The 23077-nt window shown below is 40.9% G+C and overlaps 1 protein-coding gene and 1 long non-coding RNA gene across 3 annotated transcripts in view; both read left to right on the top strand.

Moving 5' to 3' along the window:
• The first annotated feature begins 9330 nt into the window (after positions 1 to 9330).
• Positions 9331 to 13072, top strand: LOC111952133 (uncharacterized). Of its 2 annotated transcripts, none has more exons than XR_011474116.1 (5): positions 9331 to 9423; positions 11499 to 11915; positions 12170 to 12330; positions 12676 to 12752; positions 12986 to 13072. It is a non-coding gene; the product is annotated as an uncharacterized lncRNA (long non-coding RNA). The 2 variants fall into 2 exon arrangements; XR_011474117.1 differs by having other exon boundaries at positions 12937 to 13023.
• Positions 13073 to 15056: 1984 nt separating this feature from the next.
• LOC111952581 (3',5'-cyclic-AMP phosphodiesterase 4C) overlaps positions 15057 to 23077 on the top strand; it is a 149913-nt gene continuing 141892 nt past the window's right edge. The window contains exon 1 of the mRNA XM_023971404.2: positions 15057 to 15213. The gene's annotated coding sequence lies outside the window, so the exon portion shown is untranslated. The remainder of the gene's footprint in view (positions 15214 to 23077) is intronic.

A 23077-nucleotide genomic window follows, 5' to 3' on the forward strand; every position in this document is an offset into this window, starting at 1 on the left:
GGATGTAGGGTGGAAGCTATATCTGCTTAACAGGGAATTCCTGTCGGCTACGTGCATATGTCCGTGCTAAAGCACCCCCCCCCCCCTTTATGAAAATGTCCAGAATACCTGTTTCATGCGCATCAAAGGTGAGCGTGAATTTCAGATGGTCACTTCTTGTATTGATGAAGGAGGGGAATTGGCGAAGTTCCTCTGCTGTGCCCTGGAATAGAAGGAACATTTCCTCACTGAAGCGTTTCCAGAACTTGATATGGCGCAACAATAGATTGATTTAGTGCACATACAAATTAMTTTTGCAATGAAATTTCCATGTGCCGAATGAAAAATAAAAGTTAAATGGGTTTCCATCGCAGGAAGTTTATGTACAATTTGACAAATGCCGACAGAACATTTGTTTGTTCAACATGGTGGGATCTTTTTTGTGTCGGTAAAATGTTTTATGCGAGAAATGGCCGTGGAAACGCCTTTATGTGCAAATATTGATATATACAGTTGAAGTCAGAAGTTTACATACACCTTAGCCAAATATATTTAAACTCAGTTTTTCACAATTCCTGATATTTAATCCTAGTAAAAATTCCCTGTCTTAGGTCAGTTAGGATCACCACTTTATTTTAAGAACGTGAAATGTCAGAATAATAGTTGATAGAATGATTTATTTCAGTTTTTATTTCTTTCATCACATTCCCAGTGGGACAGAAGTTTACATACACTCAATTAGTATTTGGTAGCATTGCCTTTAAATTGTTTTAACTTGGGTCAAATGTTTCGGGTAGCCTTCCACAAGCTTCCCATAATAAGTTGKGTGAATTTTGGCCCATTCCTCCTGACAGAGCTGGTGTAACTGAGTCAGGGTTKTAGGCCTCCTTGCTCGCACACACTTTTTCAGTTCTGCCCACAAATTTTCTATATGATTGAGGTCAGGGCTTTGTGAGGGCCACTCCAATACCTTGACTTTGTTGTCCTTAATCCATTTTGCCACAACTTTGGAAGTATGCTTTGGGTCATTGCCCATTTGCGACCAAGCTTTAACTTCCTGACTGATGTCTTGAGATGTTGCTTCAATATATCCACATAATTTCCCTTCCTCATGATGCCATCTATTTTGTGAAGCACCCCCACAACATTATGCTGCCATGGTTGGGATGGTGTTTTTCGGCTTGCAAGCCTCCCCCTTTTTCCTCCAAACATAACGATAGTCATTATGGGCAAACAGTTCTATTTTTGTTTCCTGTTTACTGTGGATATAGATACTTTTTTGTTGTTGTATTTTTCACCCCTTTTTTCTCCCCAATTTCGTGGTATCCAATTGGTTGTAGTTACAGTCTTGTCTCATCACTGCAACTCCCGTATGGACTCGGGAGAGGCAAAGGTCGAGAGACATGCGTCCCCCGAAACACAACCCAACTAAGCCACACTGCTTCTTGACACATTGCCCATCCAACCCGGAAGCCAACCGCACCAATGTGTTGGAGGAAACACCGTACACCTGGCGACCATGTCAGAGTGCACTGCGCCCGGCCCGCCAAAGGAGTCGCTAGTGCGCGATGAGACATGGATATCCCTACCGGCCAAACCCTCCCTAACCCAGACGACACTGGGCCAATTGTGCGCCGCCCCATGGGCCTCCCAGTCGCGGCYGGCTGCGACAGAGCCTGGACTCCCAGAATCTCTAGTGGCACAGCTAGCACTGCGATGCAGTGCCTTAGACCACTGCGCCACTCGGGAGKYCCGGATATAGATACTTTTGTACCWTTTTCCTCCAGCATCTTCACAAGGTCCTTTGCTGTTTTTCTGGGATTGATTTGCACTTTTCGCACCAAAGTACGTTCATCTTAGGAAGACAAACGCGTCTCCTTCCTGAGCGGTATGACGGCTGCGGTGGTCCCATGGTGTTTACACTTGCGTACTATTGTTTGCACAGATGAACGTGGTACCTTCAGGTGTTTGGAAATTGCTCCCAAGGATGAACCAGACTTGTGGAGGTCTACAATATCTTTCTGAGGTCTTGGCTGATTTTTTTGATTTTTTCCATGATGTCAAGCGAAGAGGCACTGAGTTTGAAGGTAGGCCTTGAAATACATCCACAGGTACACCTCCAATTGACTCAAATAATGTCAATTCGCCTACCAGAAGCTTCTAAAGCCATGACATCATTTTCTGAAAATGTCCAAACTGTTTAAAGGCACAGTCAACTTCGTGTATGTAAACTTCTGATCCCTGGAATTGTGATACATGAATTTAAATGAAATAATCTGTCTGTAAACAATTGTTGGAAAAATTACTTGTGTCATGCACAAAGTAATGTCCTAACCAATTTGCCAGAACTATAGTTTGTTAACAAGAAATGTGTGGAGAGGTTGAAATACGTGTTTAAATGACTCCAACCTAAGTGTATGGAAACTTCCGACTTCAACTGTACCTAATAACCATCATATCGAAGTAAATTTGGAGTCACACGATGATATGGTGTGTGGTCCTCCCACGATGACTTGTTAAACCATACAGTTTATTAGGCTACAGATGAAATAAATCATGATGAACTTCACAGGGTGTTGGAAGTGCACTGTGATCTTGATGCACCTTTTCAATATCTATCAACGGTCTTATTCTGGTGACATGATGATCAATGCTTGAATGTCGATTGACAATTAAACCTATTATTTTAAACTCGCATCCATAATAATCTCATCATAGACTAGCCTACCCTACAACCCACCTGCACTGTATCTGCCACCTGTTAGCTTTAGAGCGTACATGCCAGGACCAGATATGTAGGCACATTCATTGGCGATTTTAGCATGTAAATCTTGGTGGGGCAAAAAAAAATACAAGTGGGATGCATGCYAGCAAAGCCACTACACAACACAACACAACACAAAGCAATACATTAATTGCACTATAACGTTGACAAACCGTGCCCACAAACTGTCAGAGCTACATACATTTCTCCCAACATCTTACCACTGCTACACCTGGCTATCAGCGGTTCTGACTTGGTGTACAAGGAGAACACTGTAAGAACAGCACATGTTCTGAAGTCTGTAGATCTCAAAAGTGCAGCAAAACAGTCTGGAAGCAAAACAGTTCATTCAACCTTATTTTACTGCCTTTWAAAAAAACATAGCTGATATGGCTGACTTGCTTCAACATATGTGGTTTCTAATGACAATTGAGATGTACAAACTATGGCATAAGGGGACGATAAACGGATAAGAGGCAATCCGTAATTTCTTTTAAGACATTAATGAGCCAGCTAGGACGGACGTAGTCAATATAACYATTTGTTTAGCAMTTTTGTATTCGGCGCATGTGACAAATACAATTTGATTTGATTTGAGCATACAATACATTTTTGGACTCACTTCAAYAGGAAGGTGGTGCAGCGGTMCTTCGTGGGCAAATTTTGTCATCAAAGTCTGGCATTCTCTGGATTTATGGTACTTTCAAAACAACTGGGAACTCGGAAAGCATCAAGGTCAAACCATGATGACATCATTGATCTTCAGGTCGTACCTCGTTTATTCCCGACTTCCCAGTTGTCTTGAACTCACTGAAGACAAGTTTTCGCAGTTCCGAGTTAACAGTTGTTTTGAGTGCGGCACAAATCATGCTTCATTGACAGCATGGCCAATGTTGAATGTTTATMATTTTAAACTTGGAAAAGAGCCTCTTAATCCCAGTTTTGGGACCACACAGCCATTGTCACTGATTCCTTCCAAACCACTCATTGTTGAATTTCCGATTTCCAACTTGAGCACGGATATGTTTTATCTATAATTTCTCTTCATTATTTATCTTCATATGACAAGGATTTAAAAGGATTTGCCAGAGATGCAACCTCTCTTATCATCACTCAGTGCCTGGGCTTACCTCCACTGTAGCCGCACCGCACCATACCCCTGTCTGCACATTATGCCCTGAATCTATTCTACCACACCCAGAAATCTGCTCCTTTTATTTTCTGTCCCCAACGCACTAGACAACCAGTTTTGMTAGCCTTTAGCCGTACTCTCATCCTACTCCTCCTCTGTCCCTCGGGTGATGTGGAGGCTAACCCAGGCACTGTGTGTCCCCAAGCACTCTCATTTGTTGACTTTTGTAATCGAAAAAGCCTTGGTTTCATGCATGTTAATATCAGAAGCCTCCTCCCTAAGTTTGTTTTACTCACTACTTTAGCACACTCCGCCGACCCTGATGTCCTTGCCGTGTCTGAATCCTGGCTTAGGAAGGCCACCAAAAATTTGGAGATTTCCATACCCAATTACAACATTTTCCGTCAAGATAGAACTGCCAAAGGGGGAGGAGTTGCAATCTACTGCCCAAACAGTTCGAGCTTCTAATTAAAAAAATGTATCTCTCCAGAAATAAGTTTCTCACTGTTGCCGCCTGTTATAGACCCCCCTCAGCTCCCAGCTGTGCCCTGGACACCATATGTGAATTGATTGCCCCCCATCTATCTTCAGAGTTCGTTCTGTTAGGTGACCTAAACTGGGATATGCTTAACACCCCAGCAGTACTGCAATCTAAGCTAGATGCCCTCAATCTCACACAAATTATCAAAGAAACCACCAGGTACAACCCTAAATCCGTAAACATGGGCACCCTCATAGATATTATCCTGACCAACTTGCCCTCCAAATACACCTCTGCTGTTTTCAATCAGGATCTCAGCGATCACTGCCTCATTGCCTGCATCCGCTATGGGTCCGCGGTCAAATGACCACCCCTCATCACTGTCAAACGCTCCCTAAAACACTTCTGCGAGCAGACCTTTCTAATCGACCTGGCCCGGGTATCCTGGAAGGATATTGACCTCATCCCGTCAGTCGAGGATGCCTGGTTGTTCTTTAAAAGTAATTTCCTCACCATCTTAAATAAGCATGCCCCTTTCAAAAAATGTAGAACTAAGAACAGATATAGCCCTTGGTTCACTCCAGAACTGACTGCCCTTGACCAGCACAAAAACATCCTGTGGCAGACTGCAATAGCATCGAATAGTCCCCGCGATATGCAACTGTTCAGGGAAGTCAGGAACCAATACACACAGTCAGTCAGGAAAGCAAAGGCTAGCTTTTTCAAACAGAAATTTGCTTCCTATAGCTCTAACTCCAAAAGGTTTTGGGACACTGTAAAGTCCATGGAGAACAAGAGCACCTCCTCCCAGCTGCCCACTGAACTGAGGCTAGGTAACACGGTCACCACTGATAAATCCATGATAATCGAAAATTTCAATAAGCATTTCTCTACGACTGGCCATGCTTTCCTCCTGGCTACCCCAACCCCGGCCAACAGCTCCGCACCCCCCGCAGCTACTTGCCCGAGCCTCCCCAGCTTCTCCTTCACCCAAATCCAGATAGCAGATGTTCTGAAAGAGCTGSAAAACCTGGACCCATACAAATCGGCTGGGCTAGACAATCTGGACCCTCTCTTTCTAAAATTATCCGCCGCCATTGTTGCAACCCCTATTACCAGTCTGTTCAACCGCTCTTTCATATTGTCCGAGATCCCTAAAGATTGGAAAGCTGCCGCGGTCATCCCCCTCTTCAAAGGGGGTGACACTCTAGACCCAAACTGTTATAGACCTATATCCATCCTGCCCTGCCTTTCTAAAGTCTTCGAAAGCCAAGTTAATAAACAGATCACTGACCATTTATAATCCCACTGTACCTTCTCCGCTGTGCAATCCGGTTTCCGAGCTGGTCATGGGTGCACCTCAGCCACACTCAAGGTACTAAACAATATCATAACCGCCATCGATAAAAGACAGTACTGTGCAGCAGTCTTCATCGACCTGGCCAAGGCTTTCGACTCTGTCCAATCACCGTATTCGTATCGGCAGACTCAATAGCCTTGGTTTCTCAAATGACTGCCTAGCCTGGTTCACCAACTACTTCGCAGACAGAGTTCAGTGTGTCAAATCGGAGGGCCTGTTATCCGGACCTCTGGCAGTCTCTATGGGGGTACCACAGGGTTCAATTCTTGGGCCGACTCTTTTCTCTGTATATATCAACGATGTCGCTCTTGCTGCGGGTGATTCCCTGATCCACCTCTACGCAGATGACACCATTCTGTATACATCTGGCCCTTCTTTGGACACTGTGTTAACTAACCTCCAAACGATCTTCAATGCCATACAACACTCCTTCCGTGGCCTCCAACTGCTCTTAAACGCTAGTAAAACTAAATGCATGCTTTTCAACCGTTCGCTGCCTGCACCCGCACGCCCGACTAGCATCACCACCCTGGACGGTTCCGACCTAGAATATGTGGACATCTATAAGTACCTAGGTGTCTGGCTAGACTGCAAACTCTCCTTCCAGAATCATATCAAACATCTCCAATCCAAAATCAAATCTAGAATCGGCTTTCTATTTCACACTAAAGCCTCTTTCTCTCACGCCGCCAAACTTACCCTAGTAAAACTGACTATCCTACCGACCCTCGACTTCGGCGATGTCATCTACAAAATAGCTTCCAACACTCTACTCAGCAAATTGGATGTAGTCTATCACAGTGCCATCTGTTTTGTTACCAAAGCGCCTTATACCACCCACCACTGCGACCTGTATGCTCTAGTCGGCTGGCCCTCGCTACATATTCATCGCCAGACCCACTGGCTCCAGGTCATCTATAAGTCTATGCTAGGTAAAGCTCCACCTTATCTCAGCTCACTGTTCACGATAACAACACCCACCCGTAGCACACGCTCCAGCAGGTATATCTCACTGGTCATCCCCAAAGCCAACACCTGTTTGGCCGCCTTTCCTTCTAGTTCTCTGCTGCCAGTGACTGGAACGAATTGCAAAAATCGCTGAAGCTGGAGACTTACATTTCCCTCACTAACTTTAAACATCAGCTATCTGAGAAGCTAACCGATCGCTGCAGCTGTACACAGTCCATCTGTAAATAGCCCACCCAATCTACCTACCTCATCCCCCATATTGTTTTTATTTACTTTGCTGTTCTTTTGGACACCAGTATCACTACTTACACACCATCATCTGCTCATCATCATCTGCTCATCTATCACTCCAGTGTTAATCTGCTAAATTGTAATTACTTTGCTACTATGGCCTATTTATTGCCTTACCTCCTCATGCCATTTGCACACAATGTATATAGACTTTCTTTTTTTTCTATTGTGTTATTGACTCTACGCTTGCTTATTCCATGTGTAACTCTGTGTTGTTGTTTCTGTCTGCACTGCTTTGCTTTATCTTGGCCAGGTCACAGTTGTAAATGAGAACTTGTTCTCAACTAGCTTACCTGGTTAAATAAAGGTGAAATACATTTTAAAAAACAATAAAAAAAGATTGTCGATTTGATTCATGATGATGACTGCTAGCTAATATTTAGAAAGTAGGATGTTGACATGATCAGTCCAATCAAAGCTACTGTACATATAACGTATTTGACGTCATTTTATCTGTGGCCAATGACCTTGATCCTTCTTGGAAGGGCACTTCTAATGTAACTCTATGGAAGCACCAAAGGGGTGAGAATTTTCGAGGTCCAGTGGTGACCCGTCATTAATGGCAGGTGGGGGGGGGGGTTATGTTGTTTTTTTGGGGGGGGGGGTTGCCTGTTTACATGTTATTTTGGCATTAATACGTGTCACATATGAGTTTGCAAACAATGTAAAAAAGATATATATCATTGAGTTAATAAAGCCGCATACAAACAGGCACCTCCAGAATGCAGGTGTTTCAGCCTAGCTCAGTGCTTTCTGTGGTAGTGGGGCAGGCCAGCAGAAAATAGGAGCATTGCACCATGATTGGCTCAGCATTGCACCGTGATTGGCTCAGTGTTYTGTCACTCATGGGGACACTACATCACCCRCCTTTAGTAAGCATAGACATCAAGAATATGAGCCCTTTGGGTGCTGCCATAACCCTTTGGGTGCTGCTCAAGGTCATTGGCCACAGATAAAATGACGTCAAATCACATTATATCTACAGTAGCTTTGATTGGACTGATCATGTCAACATCTTACTTTCAAAATCTTAGCTAGCAGTCATCATGATAAACCAAGTAGACAATCTACTGGCAAATCCTTTTTAATCCTTGTCATGTGAAGAGAAATAATGATGATAAATAATATATAAAACGTATCAGTGCTCAACCGCAATTGKACATAAACATTACACAACAAGTTGGAAATTGCAAATTCAACAATGAGTTGTTAGGAAGGAATCGGTGACAGTGGCTAACCGCAAGCATTGCAACTGGGAAGTCAGACTTGGAAAATACGTTTTGAACAGTCATCCAACTCGGAATTGTAAATMTTTTTCTTTGATGACAAAATCTGCCAACTGAAGGACCGCCGCACACAACAAGGTGAGTCCAAAAATGTCTTATATGCTGCTGTCGAGGTCTAACTCATGGGAACGTAGTGTCCCCATGAGTGACAAAACACTGAGCCAATCACGGCCAAACGCTCCATAGTTTCTGCTGGCTTGCCCCCCCACCACAGAAAGCACTGAGCTAGGCTGAAACACCTGCATTTTGGAGCTGCCTTACTCAAGAAAACAAAAATGTTTGTATGCGGCTTTATAAACTCAATTATATMTTTTTTACATTGTTTCCAAACTGATTTGTGACATGTATTAATGCCAAAATAACATGCAAAACAGGCATGCCCCCACCCAAAACAATAACATTATATATCTATTTTATTTTMTGTTAAAAATATGGGGCTCAAAACAGGTGGGGCCCTGAATGAYGGTTCGCCACTGGGCACGTTTGCTATTTAACTCAACAGTTTTTGTAGAGTTCGGTAGAGTTGAAAATACACTGAACTGTTGATTTTTATTCGGTACATGAAAACTTAAGCGTAAAAGTACATTTGGTTGGTTTGGTGGGAAAATGTATTTCTTTATGCAGATTTTTTTATATTCGCATGAGAATCTGTCACCAATTGGATGGAAACCTAGCTAGTGATTYTTTTCTCAGACAATGCTGCTTTATTTAGGTATGTTGTCTGTATTTTTAGGAATTCAATTGATATTTTTCAAATAATTTTAAACAGTAGATATTAAACAATAGCTGACGCATTAAGAAAGTTATGTGAATGGATGTTTGAAGGATTTTAATTGTTTTGTAGAATAATTAATCCCACTGTAAAGCCTCGAGACTGTTGCCTGCCATTCAAATCCCGACACTTTGAGGGTGGTAAATTTGAGCAGCGCATTTTATTATTGAGCTAACATACTTGTTCAAACAATGACTCGCCAGCCCCAGCCATTGAATATGCACTGAAAAATAAGCACACCTCCCTGGCCATTTACCAACATCCTGCTTTCAAGGATGTAATAATGTGGACGTGCTGTTGAGTTGAGTGTCTTTACCTCTAGGGCAACATGGCAGGTGTAATGGGTGTCACTATATTTATATCATTTGTTTCGGTAGCCATCGCTCTTGGTAAGTCAATATTTTACATTTTCTTCGTGAAACCTGTTTACTTGTAGAATAATTTACCTAAACTGGATGGAGGRCTCATTGTATATGCAAATTATGCAACAATTGAGGTTAGGGTCATACCGTAAAAATAAAACATGACTAGGAAATACTTGTTTAACACAATACAGGACATGGTGGTTTCAGGTCAAGTGATATAGGTTTATTTTTGTATAATACATACAAGCAGCTACAAAGTATTCTATAAAAGGTCTGAATTTAATCCAGGGTTTTCTAAGGTCATAGAGCATTAGGTTACTAATGAAGAAAGTTCCAGTGAAACCTAAAAGGCCAGGGGCATGCCTCCAAGCAAATATGAGTTTGGGATGAGTTGAATCTGTAGTTGTCTGTTAATATAATGGCACCATCTGGTTTATTTACATCTACCATTTTAGATATTGCAAAATGTAGTATTACTTACATAATATGCAAATCATGTGAAGTCTTGTTCTTCATTAGCAAAACAGACATTACATTTATTTTTTACACTCCAGCTCTACATGTAACCTTGTCAATCGACCCAGTTGTGCTACCCAAATGCTAATCTCAGCACCCAGTACAGAACCAAATGTTGCTTGTGCACTGGCCRGTAACAGTGTATCACAGGGATGGGCAACTTTGATGGGGGTGGGGGGCCACAAAAAATCTGAACTCATCATGAGCGCCCCCCTCACCACCACATTGCAAGCAAAATGTTTTATTGGCCCCCCTCTTGACAATAAAAAAAGGGTTAATTTTGTGCAATTCTACACATTTGGGGTGTAGAGAAAATGTCACAGTTTTAAACAAGTTTGCTATGGAAGGGAGATAAATGTTTGCAGTTTTTAATATGATACACTATATATACAAAAGTATGTGGACACCGCTTCAAATTAGTGGATACGGCTATTTCAGCCACACCCGTTGCTGACAGGTGTATGAAATCGAGCACACAGCCGGTCAACTGTAAGTTCTGTTATTGTGAAGTGGAAACATCTAGGAGCAACAACGGCTTAGCAGCGAAGTGGTAGGCCACACAAGCTCACTGAACGGGACCGCCGAGTGCTGTCCTTGTCTGTCCTCGGTTGCAACACTCACTACTGCGTTCCAAACTGCCTCTCGAAGCAACGTCAGCACAATAACTGTTTGTTGGGAGCTTCATGAAATAGATCACCATGCGCAATGCCAAGCGTCGGCTGGAATGGTGTAAAGCTCGCCGCAATTGGACTCCGGAGCAGTGGAAATGCGTTATCTGGAGTGATGAATCACTCTTCACCATCTGGTAGTCCAACGGACGAATCTGAGTTTGGCGGATGACAATGCCCCCGTGCACAAAACGAGGTCCATACAGAAATGGTTGTCGAGATTGGTGTGGAAGAAATTGACTGGCCTCCACAGAGCCTTGAACTCAACTACATTGAACACCATTGGGATTAATTGGAAGGCCGACTGCGATTAGGCCAGGCCTAATCGCCCAACATCAGTGCCCGACCTCAATAATGCTCTTGTGGCTGAATGGAAGCAAGTCCCTGCAGCAATGTTCCAACATCTAGTGGAAAGCCTTCCCAGAAGAGTGGAGGCTGTTACAGCAGCAATGTGGGGACCAACTCCATATTTATGCCCATGATTTTGGAATGAGATGTTTCACGAGCAAGTGTACACATACTTTTGGTCATTTAGTGTATCAGAGTGAGACTGATAACAAGCTTAGATAGTTTAGCGGTGAGCTAACTTATCGATCTAAAATATATTGACTGACATAAAAAGAGAAACCGCTGATGCACAACCACATTTCTAAATTGCACCTTGTGTATTCTACTATTCTAACTCTCAACAGTAAGTTGAGACCCCCCTTCCCATCCCTGGTTTATCACAAGAGACTACCCAAATGCATACCAGGTTTTGGCTCAATTTGTTTTACAACAAACAAATTGTCTCAAAACATTGGACTCAGATGCAGATTTGTTATCAGGGATGACCCAGTTACAGAGCATAACAAAATATGATTATGCCTGTATGTAAATATGAAATGATCCAATACTAACACTCYTTTAATGCAGAGTCCCCTGGAGCCCCATCATCAACCTTGGCAGTGACTCCAACGAAGGCAACCACCAGGAATACCCCAACATTGTCTGTCACCATCCCCACAGTGGTCCCTGCCATGCCAACCAGTAGAACAAGTTCATCAGTCAGTGAAGCACCTAATACAGAACCTACTGGTGACACTAGAGTCCCAATGGCATCATCCCCTTCATCACCTACAACTGAGCCTTCCCAATCCTCTCAGCCACTGACTCCATCACAAGCATCCAATGGCAGCACCACCACACAGACCTCTACAGGTTTTACAGCTAACACTACTATGAATCAGACCCTAACTGGAACAGTTGGTCATGACTCAACATCCTCAATCTTCTCATCAACTTTGTCGCCAAGCTCTGATTTTACGACAGGGAACATGAGCTCAAGCACAGGTGTGTGTTTCAGATKAAAATAATTAATATATTATTGAATTAATCAAATGTAATAATCCTTGCAGACAGTGAGTCTTAGTGGTAAAGCAAACTGTTACCAGTGGACACATAGGTTCTGTTATAATTAAGCTTTCAAGAGAACAGCATGTTCATGTTTCGGAAATGYCACCTGATTAATAGATTCAATTTACTTTTAAGAGAACTGATTTATTTATTTTTGTAACCATACTTTATCACTGTTATTCATTCTTTAGCCTTAGAAAGTGATGGGAGACATGTCTTATCAAGGAGTCCGGGCCCCATAGCAGTCCTCTGCATATTCTGCATCTGTCTGGGTCTTCTGCTGGCTGTTGGAATTGCAAAGCTCATTACTTCCAGAGGTTCCACATTTCAGAGGCTTGAAGATGTGCCATTGGTGAATTGATTTTGTATTGGTGAATTGTAGATATTGCATGCAAAAGAGCTTCCTGTTCAATGAACAGGACATTCGGATATAGAAGTGACAGAAGAAAAGCTGTTTAACGCACAGGATACCAATGTCATGTAAACCAAAATGGATTCTTTAACACATGAGAATTAGGCCAGTTTATCAGATAATTGATGTTGATGATCAATTCTATGCAAAGATGGTTTCTTTTTTAAATKATGTGCTTTACACACTTTGTGCTCCAGTCTTTTGTCTCTAATGCAATGCATTCAAAAGGTACAAATCTTTGAATCCAAATTCATTCTAAATCTTTCTTTTTATTCCTATTTTCAGGGCAAAATAAATGAAGAGTCTCCATTTGCCCGTTACCCTACAAAACTATTCTGAAAGAAAACACATCATGAGAGAAGGTATTATATTTGGGGTTCAGACAATGTTGTTCATGAGGACGTGTCACCCACCATCGTGTTTTTGTTCCTGTTTTTGTTTGTTTATTTATTTTGTCTGGCTGCTGGAAAGTGACGTGTGTTTGAAGGAAGTCAGTATAGGCACTAAAAGCAATCCTGTGATGTAGTAAAGAATATCTCCTCCCAGGTTGGTCAGCAGCATACTGAAGTCGATCGTTGGTACTCTTCATTCACAGGTGGATGGATGCATCAAGGAACTGAATACAGAAGATGCACAGACAATGTCTGCGTTTACACAAGTAGCCMAATTCTGATCTTTTGGCAAATTGTTRGCGAAATATCTGATTTGTCAAAAATACCAATTATTGGCACAATATCAGAATTGGGCTGCCTTTATAAACATTGCCAATGTGTCAGGTATCACTAGAAATAAAGCTATGAAAAAAGCTATAATAAAGCCAAATTCTCTGTTTCTTGAAAAGACTATGACAAACAGGCCTAATTTTTGTATGGGTTGAAATAAATAAATGATTGCATTGAATTATGTTATCTTTTTCTCCAGATGAGATGTGTTATATATTGCATCAAGATACACTGAGTATAAAAACATTAAGAACACCTGCTCTTTCCATGACAGACTGACCAGGTGAATCCAGGTGAAAGCTATTATTGATGTCACTTGTCAGTGTAGATGAAGGGGAGGAGACAAGTTAGAGAATGATTTTTAAGTCGAGACACTAGAGACATGGATTGTGTATGTGTACCATTCAGAGGGTGAATGGGGAAGACAAAAGATTTGTGTCTGAATGGGGCACGGTAGAAGCCGCCAGGCTCACCGGTTTGTGTCAAGAACTGCAATGTTGCTGGGTTTTTCATGCTCAACAGTTTCCCGTGTGTATCAATAAAGGTCCACCATCCAAAGAACACCCAGCCAAATTGACAACTGTGGGAAGCATTGGAGTAAACATGGGCCAGCATCCCTGTGGAACGCTTTCGACACCTTGTGGAGTCCATGCTGTTCTGAGGGCAAAAAGTGTGTTCATAATGTTTGGTATACTCAGTGTATGTCAATTCAGCTAGTAAATTAGTTCTCCCGATTGTCACAGCGGTCTAAGGCACTGCATCTCAGTACAAGAGGCGTCAGTATAGTACCTGGTTCGAATCCAGGCTGTATCACATCTGGCCGTGATCCAATTTGTAAGTCGCTCTGGATAAGAGCGTCTGCTAAATGACTTAAATGTAAAATGTAAAAATTGGGAGTTCCATAGGGCAGCACACAATTGGCCCAGCGTCGTCCGGGTTTGGCCTGAGTAGGCCGTCATAGTAAATAAGGATTTGTTCTTAACTGAYTTGCCTAGTTAAATAAAGGTAGAAATATCAATCAAATGTATTTATAAAGGCCTTTTTACATCAGCTGATGTCACAAAGTGCTATATATATTATATTATGATTAGTGGTAGGGTTATATTATTTTAAGATCATTTTTACTGAACCACATAAACAGCCAGGCAGTAGGCTTATTTTTAGACTTGTTTACCTGTAAACTAAAGTAGGTCGGATACCAGCCGGGAAAATTGACAATAATARACCACTTTCTCAATAAACTCCAGGCTTGTCATTGACAAGACAGTGAAGTTAAAGCGAAAAAAGCATTCGTTTAACTCGTCACTACGCAACAAAGTTCTCACTTTTCAGCTACTGTACATCATTTGCAACAAAGTTGCCCTCCCAGCCTCCCATCATTTGGCTGAACAGCGTGTCCCGCTTGGTTGCACGCAATGATGTATAAACCCTGCCTTGCTTTCGATATGTGTTGGCCATTGAGAGACTTTGAAGCCACCAKTCGGCCATATTGACACTCCCCGGTAGGAGCAGTCCTCCATAGGAATGACTGGAATTCTACAGTATTTCAATTAAATGTTTCAAGGACAAAATTACATGTATTTAAGTAACTATCTTTTTTGTTGTAGTGGGGACAGTAACCTTAGTAATGTACATAAAATTATACTTTAAGGATTTTTTTTATTTGTTACGTTTAGCTCACATAATTTAAAAGTATGCATTAAGTTGTCTGTAATATGATACATGTGTAAAACACGAATGTAGACATTAATACGTGCATTTCTGTAGCTTCAAACATATGTTTTTTAGAACGGTGGGGGAGTGCCAAGATGGAGGTGCAGTTGCTTCAACACAGCGCCCCAAAAAGTTATCTAGTATATATATAAATTATTGGTTGCACGCTTACATTGTTTACATCTACAAACATTTCCTGGCATGTGACTAAATCAACGTCATTCGCAACGAAAGCAGCATTCACGGAGTTTGAAGTCTAAGTAAAAGCAATAAAATGTATGATAAAGACAACGACCTTCAATGAAGAGACCAGAACTAAATATTCCTTCATAACCTGCAATTGTCGTGGGTTTCTTCTCTAAATACTCAAGAAGTCGAGCGAACAAAGGTAAGAAAGTGAAACTTTTCAAAGATGTTTCTCGACGGCGCGAGACTTTAAAAAGTAACACCTACATTTCGAAAACAGGCAGTGAAATGTGTGACTTGTATTCGATAAGGAACTAAATCAAATGGGTATTGATTATACTTTATTTTWWWWWTTTTTTTTACTTCAAGTGTATGGGGAATTAGCTCCACAATGGCTGTTTTTAAACGCTTCTCATTTAAAAATATGTCTTCCACTAACTGAAGATTAGCCTACTTGCCCTAATCAATTCTGGCAGGTGGAGTCACTTGTGTGTCATGTTTTCTTTATCCAGTTGTTTATATTTGTCAACATTCTCATGGTATTTTAATAAGGTTGTAATATAGATCTATAGGTCCAATAATTAATCCGTATCTTTATTTATTTATATATATTCGATTATTTATTGGTGTACGGCTAGTTATACTTTAATTGGGCATCAGTGTAACTGATCGTATATTTATAGTAGCCTAGTGAAATCTAACTTATTTCGWAACTGGTCTTCAGAAAACTTATCCTTTCATATCGGTTCCTTCCATGTAACTTGGGCCACATTATTGGTCAGGCTACTTTAATTTAAGAGATKCTGTTAAATTCAGAGATTTAAGATTGTGCTAGCATAACATGGATGATTATATTTGAAGACTATACAGTTTGAAGACTGTTTAGATTGTGTACTGAACGTAATACATTTGTATGAACAGCTCTTAAGTGCTTTTTTGAATTCATACATTACCATATGAATTTGGAATGCATTTCGCAAACACATTTATACATCCCCTCTCCCCCTCTTTATCTTCCCATCTTTCTGTTCAACTGTCTGCTTCCTTTTGATCTCTATTTCCCTCTGTCGTTCTCTCGCTCCACCTTGTCCTCACTCACTCACTCACTCACTCACTCACTCACTCACTCACTCACATTGTAGTAATCTTATCGAGAGTGACTTACAGTTAGTGCTGCATTCATCTTAAGATAGGTAGGTGGGAGACCACAAATCATAGATACTCTGAGGAAAAATGTACTTACCACCAGAAAAGTCAGCGCTAGGGGGCGAGTGTTAGTTCACAAAATTTCTGCGGATTGAGTATAAATAGAAGGTCCTCAGCCTCTGCTGGAGTTTGTATGCAGTGCAAAGAAACTAAAGCCAACATTTGTAACCTATTGTAACCCTGTGTCCCATTCAGGATATTTTATTTGAGCTATTCTGATCATTTTGAGATGGGTATGSAGTGTGGGCAGCATGGTCTGTGGTATGTCCCTGTGCATCCTGTAAAAACATTTCACATTGGGTCACATACAGTTGAAGTTGRAAGTTTACATACATCTTAGGCAAATACATTTAAACTCAGTTTTTCACAATTCCTGAATTTTTACAATCCTTGTAAAAATTCCCTGTCTTAGGTCAGTTAGGATCACCACTTTATTTTAAGAATGTGAAATGTCAGAATAATAGTAGAGAGAATGATTTATTTCAGCTTTTATTTCTTTCATCACATTCCCCTGTCTCTTATACACATCTAGATGTGTATAAGAGACAGGTTCTTTGCTGTTGTTCTGGGATTGATTTGCACTTTTTGCACCAAAGTACGTTCATCTCTAGAAGACAGAACGAGTCTCCTTCATGAGCGATATGACGGCTGTGTGGTTCCATGGTGTTTACACTTGCGTACTATTATTTGTACAGATGAACGTGGTACCTTCAGGCGTTTGGAAATTGCTCCCAAGGATGAACCAGACTTGTGGAGGTCTACACCTGTCTCTTATACACATCTAGATGTGTATAAGAGACAGGGATTGATTTGCACTTTTTGCACCAAAGTACGTTCATCTCTAGAAGACAGAACGAGTCTCCTTCATGAGCGATATGACGGCTGTGTGGTTCCATGGTGTTTACACTTGCGTACTATTATTTGTACAGATGAACGTGGTACCTTCAGGCGTTTGGAAATTGCTCCCAAGGATGAACCAGACTTGTGGAGGTCTACAATGTCTTGGCTGATTTCTTTTGATTTTCCCATGATGTCAAGCAAAGTTTGACTGAGTTTGAAGGTAGGCCTTGAAATACATCCACAGGTACACCTCCAGTTGACTCAGGCTAATTGACATCATTTATCAGAAGCTTCTAAAGCCATGACATAMTTTTCTGTAATTTTCCAAGCTGTTTAAAGGCCCAGTCAACTTAGTGTATGTTAACTTCTGAGCCACTGGAATTGTGATTAAGTGAAATAATCTGTCTTTAAACAATTGTTGGAAAAATTACTTGTCATGCACAAGGGAGATGTCCTAACCGACTTGCCAGAACTATAGATTGTTCACAAGAAATGTGTGGAGTGGTTGAAAAATGAGTTTTAATGACTAACCTAAGTGTATGTAAACTTCCAACTTCAACTGTACGTACGTAGTTAACAACAATTTACTGTTTTAGAGACAGCTTTCCCTTGTCTGATCTGTCTACATTATTGTAGTACCTCTTGATTGGGAAAGCATTTAACATGTTGACAAGAATGCTATGCACAAGGACAATTTCCACTTATAATTTTACAAAAACACATTTACAGGAAGAACTGTGCAGATTCAAAGTGTGGTAACAGAGTTATGGTAAAATCTCCCTCAGTTTTATTCTGAGGGAGATTTTACCATATTTCTGTTACCAAACTTTGCATCTGCACAGTTTTTCCAGTAGATGTTTTTTTAATTTACTGTGTAAACTGTTCAAAGTAGTCATTGTGCATAGAGTTGTATGGTTTGTTAAATTTTTTTAATCAGGGGTTTATGTTTGGCATACATTTTCAAATAAAAAATCAGTCCCGGCATAATTCCGTTATCGTGGAATTTCCCAGTACTCAATTACTGTGAGGGGCAGTAACTACGCAGAACAAAAATATAAACGCAACATGTCTGTCTCTTATACACATCTAGATGTGTATAAGAGACAGGGTCAAATAACGCCAGCCCAGGACCTCCACATCTGTCTTCTTCACCTGTGGGATCGTCTGAGGGGGTTTGGTATTTCTGTCTGTAATAAATCCCTTTAGTGGGAAAAAAACTAATTCTGATTGGCTGGGACTGGCTCCCCAGTGTGTGGTCCTGGCTGCTACGTGGGTGCCCCTATGCCCTCTCAGGACCACCCATGGCTGCACYCCTGCCCAGTCATGTGAAGTCCATAGATTAGGGCCTAATCAATTTATTTCAATTGACTGATTTCATTATATGAACTGTAACTCAGTAAAATCTTTGAAATTGTTGCATGTTTGTTTTATATTTTTGTTCAGTATAGGATGCACAGTATATGGTAGTCTTCTGAGAAARACTACTGACATTGACTCGGTACCAGCACTCCTTGATTTGAAAGATTACCTTGTGTGTCCTTTAGATGGGGGGCTACTACTACTTTTCAACAGATTTTCCCATTAACCGTCAAACAAAAGATGCAGTCTGAGCTTAACTGCTTGCTTAGTGGATATTTGCAAAACTGATGCCCAAATATGCGGTGTTTGTAGTTTGGCAGCCTGTGTGACAGTCAAGATGTTTAATGAAGATAGAAATGTATTTGGTTTCACCATCATTGGAGCTACAGTATCAGATGACGTTAGTAGACAGACACTACTTGGAAATTGATGTCAAACACAAAACTGCAGGCTTTAATTTCATACAGAGATGTAATGCGGGAAACTAAACAATTTACACTGACTACAGAARGTATTCACACCCCTTTTTCAACATTTAGTTGTATTACAGCCTGAATTGAAAATGTATTACATTTAGATTGTGTCACTGGCCTACACACAGTACCCCATAATTACAGTGGAATTATGTTTTTAGAAACTTTTGTAAATGAAAAGCTGAAATGTCTTAGGTCAATAAATATTCAAACCCCTATGTTATGGCACGCCTAAATAAGTTCAGGAGTAAACATTTGCTTAACAAGTCACATAATAAGTTGCATAGAGTCTCTGTGCAATAATATTGTGTTACATTGTTTTTTTGAATCACTACCTAATCTCTGTACCCCACACATACAATTATCTGTAAACTCCCTCAGTCAAGTAGTAMATTTCAAACACAGATTCAACCACGAAGACCAGGGAGGTTTTCCAATGCCTCGCAAAGAAGGCACCAATTGGTAGATGGATAAAAAAAACTGACATTGAATATCTATTTGAGCATGGTGAAGTTATTAATTACACTTTGGATGGTGTATCAATACATCCATTCACAACAAAGAAACAGGCGTCCTTCCTAACTCAGTTGCCAGAAATTAAGTAAACCGCTCAGGAATTACACCATGAGGCCAATGGTGACTATAAAACATTTATAGAGTTTAATGGTTGTGATCGGAGTAAACAACATTGTAGTTACTCCACAATACTAACCTAAATGAGAGAGTGAAAAGAAGGAAGCCTGTACAGAATACAAATATTCCAAAACATCCATCCTGTTTGCAACGAGGCACTAAAGTAAAACTGCCCAAAAAATGTGGCAAATTCATTTTATGTCCTGAATACTAAGTGTTACGTTTGGGGCAAATCCAAAACAACACATCACTTCATGTTATGGGTATGCTTGTCATCGGCAAGGACTAGGGAATTTTTTTATTAGGATAAAAATAAACKAAATGGAGCTAAACACAGGCAAAATCCTAGAGGAAACCCTAGTTGTCTGCTATCCAACATACTGGGAGACAAATTAACTTCTCACAGGACAATAACCTAAAACACAAAGACAAATATACACTGGAGTTGCTTACCAAGAYGCTATTGAATACAGTTTTGACCTAAATCGGCTTTAAAATCTATGGCTGTCTAGCAATGATCAACATCCAACTTGACAGAGCTTGACATTTAAAAAAGAATAATAATGTGCAAACCCAGGTGTGCAAAGCTCTWAGACTTACCCAGAAAGACTCACAGCTGTAGTTGCTGCCAAGGGTGTGAGTACTTATGTAAATTAGGTAWTTTGGTATTTATTTTTCTATAAATTACAAAAATTCCTAAACATGTTTTCACTGTCACACACTACACACACTGTATTGTGTGTCTAGATGATAGGAGAGGGGGGGGGAAAACTATTTTTGAATTCAGGCTGTAACACAGCAAATGTGGAATAAGTCAAGGGGTATGAATACTTTCTGAAGGCACTATAAATGCTTGGTACGATAAAACTGTATTTTACATAACTTGCGTTACTTAGCGTGGCGTAGTATGGGAGGTTGTGTTGCTGCTTATGTTGTCTTATCACTATCTTTCACAGCCCAAACTTTATGATATACATGCATCTTTTGCTTAGGGACAATTCTATTTGACTTTAAACCTTAATGATATTGGGATTGGCTTGGCTAACTTATTTCAACCAACATTTGTATCTATCCTTATCATTTTTGGATACTGTACAACTACTGTGAATGTTTGTCCTGCTTATAAGTCAAGACATTGTTGCATGTTTTGCAGTTCTTATCACCTTCTTCTTAAGGTTTGACATGCTGAGGTTAGCTCTGTTAGGAATTAACAAGCATATCTGCTATGAAACAGTGGTGTGCGTCACTACGCAGAGAACTTCAAAAGAGTTCCTTTGTGGATTTTTATGACACCTGATTGTGGATGTTAATATGGGGCCTGTGCAGTTGTTATAAGGGTTAAAGAGAGAGCATGGTTAATATTTAAGAGTGYGTTCAGTGAAGGGATGGGCACGAGTACTCGAACGGATGTCAAAGCTCGATCTTTAACCATCTTTAATACTGTACAACTATTTGGTGAAATGTGCTTTGTGGCTGCCTGACCTGGCAAGTGAAATTGTCTTGAAGACAAAATTATTTTGCTTTGACTCCAGTGTTCCATTTGTATTTGTGTGGCACAGCAAAAGAAGCCAAGCATCACACAGTTCCTCTCCCTAAAATCACTTTCCCCTCCATGTCTCATTTACTCAATTGTGTTCCGACTGCGCACACACAAGCTCCTGTTAGGCCTACAGAAATTAATGTCTATAAAAACATATCAAATTGATTGGAGACACAAGCTACATTCGTTGCTAAATGACAACAGTTTTATCAGAAATTCAAAATGGACTGGTTGATTGAAGTAGGAAAATATGTCTTCCAACAACGAACTGCAGTTTTTGAATAATTGCGGCAAGTCTATTTTTCGATGTCATGGCCATAATTCAGCACCATGCAGTGTACAATGTGGAATTGTTAATCCATTTAGAAAATTCCAAAGAACCGGCAGAATAAACTAAATTCAATGTCTCTATATCGAAAAGAAGGATTTTAGTTTGTAACCCTGAATTTTTTTTCTTATTTTTTTTCTTTCAACTCGCCAAATTGAGCCCCGTTTCAAGTGATCACTCTTTGAGAATAACTGTTCCAGACTCGAGATGCGCATCACTTCGCACTGGCAACTTTTTTCATTTGGAAAAATATTTTGTTCTTTTTTATTCTGATACATTACATAATGTTTTTTTACTATAAAATAGATGTCTTGACTATGATAAGGGCTCCGGAAATAAGATCGTCTTGTCTGCTAAATTAATAAAGCAAGACTATGCCATTGCACAGCCATAGGCTTCTACAAGCAAGCGCCACAGCTGAGGTTACTGCCTTTTTGAAGATTGGGTTCCACGACATAACCAGTTGATATTAAGATTTCAATAAATGAATCTTAAGTGGCACTTGCATTTTTATTGACTGAATATACAATAGTGGCCAGTTTATTAGGTACACTCATCTAGTACTGGGTCGGACCACATCCCTGTAGCCATGAAAGGATGCACCTGGTCAGCAACAATGTTCAGATACGCTGTGACATTCAAACGTTACTCAATTGGTATTAAGGGACCTAACGTGTGTCCGAAAAACATACCACCGCCACCAGCCTGTACCCTTGACAGCAGGCAGGATGGGGCCATGGACTCATGCTGCTGACGCCAAATCCTGACTCTGCCATCAGCATGACGCAACAGGAACCGAGATTCGTCTGACCAGGCAATCATTTTCCACTCCTCAATTGTCCAGTGTTGGTGATCGCGTGCCTACTAGAGCCACTTTTCTTGTTTTTAGCTGATAGGGGTGGAACCTGGTGTGGCCGTCTGATGCAATAGGCCATCTGTGACAAGGACCGCCGAGTTGTGGGTTCCGAGATGTCATTCTGCACACCACTGTCATACTGCGCCGTTAATTTCCTGTTGTGGCYTGCCTGTTAGCTTGCACGATTCTTGCCATTCTCCTTTGAGTTCTCTCTTGAACGAGCTGTTTTCGCCAAAAGGACTGCTGCTGACTGGATCTTTTTTGTTTGTACCACCATTCTCTAGACACTGTTGTGTGTGTAAAAAGACCAGGAGGCTGGCCGTCTCTGAGATACTAGAACCGGCGTGCCTGGCACCGACGATCATACCATGATCCGAGTTGCTTAGGTAATTAGTTTTGCCCATTCTAATGTTCAATCGAACAGTAACTGAAGTATGGAGCCGGAGGTCATGGCTGCCGTTTTTACATGCTCCTATTTTGTACATAATGTTTCTGCTACCGGCTCTTATGACCGAAAAGAGCTTCTGGATATCAGAAAAGCAATTACTCACCTCGGACGAGTTTAAGATTTTTTCTTTATTGAGTCTGGCGCTATAGATTTACTGCTGCTCCTGGACCAGGCTCAAATCCCTGTCCTTTGCATGAAGAGGAGACTCGCTCAATATGGAAGTGGTCMGATGATGCGGATGCTAAGCTACAGGACTGTTTTGCTAGCACAGACTGGAATATGTTCTGGGATTCATCCAATGGCATTGAGGAGTATACCACATCAGTCACCGGCTTCATTAATAAGTGCATCGATGACGTCATCCCCATAGTGGCCATACGTAC

This window comes from Salvelinus sp. IW2-2015, linkage group LG26 (genome assembly GCF_002910315.2).
Source record: "Salvelinus sp. IW2-2015 linkage group LG26, ASM291031v2, whole genome shotgun sequence".
Classification (NCBI taxonomy): Eukaryota; Metazoa; Chordata; class Actinopteri; order Salmoniformes; family Salmonidae; genus Salvelinus; species Salvelinus sp. IW2-2015.